Consider the following 2,328-nt stretch of genomic DNA (forward strand, 5'->3'; position numbering starts at 1 on the left):
GATCAAATGGCAAGGATCTATTTAGGTGTGTTATAAAACAGATAATGAATGTTTTGTATTCGTGCTATGGAAAGAATATTTTCATGATTTGAAAGATTGACTGTTCCATTCAACTCGGCTTCGACTCTTTGAATGAAACAGTCAATCTTTCAACTCATGAAAATATTCTTTCCATTGCACTCATAAATATTCATTATTTGTATAATATTTCCTCTTTTAAGCTCTGTCCACACATGAAATTGTATGTGACAACTGTGTGAAGTGCACATATATGGGCATGATGATGTCATATTACATCCATATATGGGCATGATGATGTCATATTACATCCATATATGGGCATGATGATGTCATATTACATCCATATATGGGCATATCACATTTATTTGTAACCGAAATTTTCGTAGTCTGGATAGACGAAGGTTGACATTCAATTTTGTGTTATGTGCTCTTATTATTTTCTTATTGATGTCATTCTGTCGATTTATAAGCTGTAAATTGAAATGATTTTATCAACTCATTGTGTAATATGCTAATAATGTTGTAAGTTTATTATTTTGTTTATAGTTATTTTTAAATTTGTTCCATATAAGATGGTCATTCTATACCTGAATAAATAGTGGAAGACTGTGTACAAGTTATAACTTTAAAAAAGAAATAGCATCACTATTGATTACAGTTAATACTCTTTCTTTGTGGAAAGTTCTATTGTTAAATAAATATGTTTGTGATAATTATTGCAATTCCATTATTCCAGGTTTGGAAGTAACAGAGGAAATTGTTAAAGGAAAGTTGCCCTGGGATAAATTGTTTGAGCCTACTAACTTTTTCCATCAGTACAAGTAAGTATTGTTATTTATTTCATTTTTCATTTTTGTTTAATTATTAAAAATAAAATTAAGTGAAAAATGGTGTAGATGCTTGATTTAACACTTCTGTGTACTCTTCTCAGTATTAATACTGGTATTTGTTTTGTTTTGCAGACATTACATTGTATTGAGTGCAAGTGCAGGCTCAGAAAAAGACCATTTAAAATGGTAAGAAAATCAGCCATTTATTTGTTTATACTCCCCTCTAATAATCTTTTTTTTTTGTTCTCAATGTAATAAACACTGGGAATATGGGCTGGGTCCCTTGCGGAACTGCGGCAAGCGCAGTGCAGCGCCACTTCATTTAAACTAAACATACAAAGGATACACAGGTCCTTAAATTGCCTAACTCTCCTGAAAGGGTTATTCGAGGAGCTGAACGTTCATAAAAGACCCGAATTCAGTACTTGGCTGCAGAGCCAGGTCTCGAACCTTGGCCCTGACGTGCAAGAGGCAAGAACCATACCAATCAGCCAAACGCTCAGCTCCTTATGTTCACTTCACTACAACCTTGCCCAATTTTAGTGGAAAATCTACCAGAAATACGAAATTTGCTGGGTAGGAGGAAGGAGAGAGTATATAACACAACCTCCCCATTTGCAGTTAAAATTCACATTTTAAACTTTGAACTCATCACAACCTCTATATTTGCTAACACTTGTTATAGAGTAGTCAATTATAACCCAGGGATATGATACGATTGAAATCAGTACAACAAGAAATATAATTGCTTTTTTTATTTTAGGGTTGGACTTGTTGAATCAAAAATTAGGATACTGATTGGTAATCTTGAGAGGAATCCTGTTATCAAACTAGCCCATGTTAATCCAAAGTCATACGCCCCACAAAACACGGAAGAGAAGTAAGGTTTTTTCTTATTTATTTTGTATTCTTTGAGTATATATGAGTTGAAAAACCCTCAAAAGTCGAAAATTGAATAGTTTATTAACGGATCAAATATGGATTCATAACTAAGCACAAGCTCAGTGGTCTAGCGGTTAAGACACCAGGCTAATTATCTTGAGGTCGTGGGTTCAATACCCACCCAAATCACTTGCAAGGCCAATTTTAATTGAAAGACTCTATACATCTGTTAGTGTTTTAATTAAAATTTGCAGTGTTTCTAGATTTCACCACATAAGATATTCTTAAATTAAACTTGGAGCCCTGATCAGTATGTTCTCCACATGGACCATTTTGTTAATTTATCAAGCTACATCTAACATTGTTTAAAGTAATTTTGTATAAACAGTTGTGACCTTGCATTTTTTGCATCCATCCATCCATCTATTTAAATATTAGTAAACATACCCAATTAACCATACACTGTTCTGCTAAGCACAACCTCTTTGAAATTGCTGCTTAGGTCCTACAAAACGACTGTAAAAACATATGCAAGCACTGCACGCAAGTGTTTTTGGGAAACGTGTGTTTGTGAGACATGCATATTCCTGGCCAT

General features: G+C 33.7%; 1 long non-coding RNA gene across 1 annotated transcript; it reads left to right on the plus strand.

The window, feature by feature from the left end:
* Positions 1–757: 757 nt before the first annotated feature.
* Positions 758–1,745, plus strand: LOC117112436. The gene is made up of 3 exons (XR_004446043.1): positions 758–842; positions 984–1,037; positions 1,615–1,745. It is a non-coding gene; the product is annotated as an uncharacterized LOC117112436 (long non-coding RNA).
* Positions 1,746–2,328: the final 583 nt, after the last annotated feature.

Source organism: Anneissia japonica, unplaced genomic scaffold (genome assembly GCF_011630105.1).
Source record: "Anneissia japonica isolate Jap-2015-1 unplaced genomic scaffold, ASM1163010v1 scaffold16420_len2328_cov112, whole genome shotgun sequence".
NCBI lineage: Eukaryota > Metazoa > Echinodermata > Crinoidea > Comatulida > Comatulidae > Anneissia > Anneissia japonica.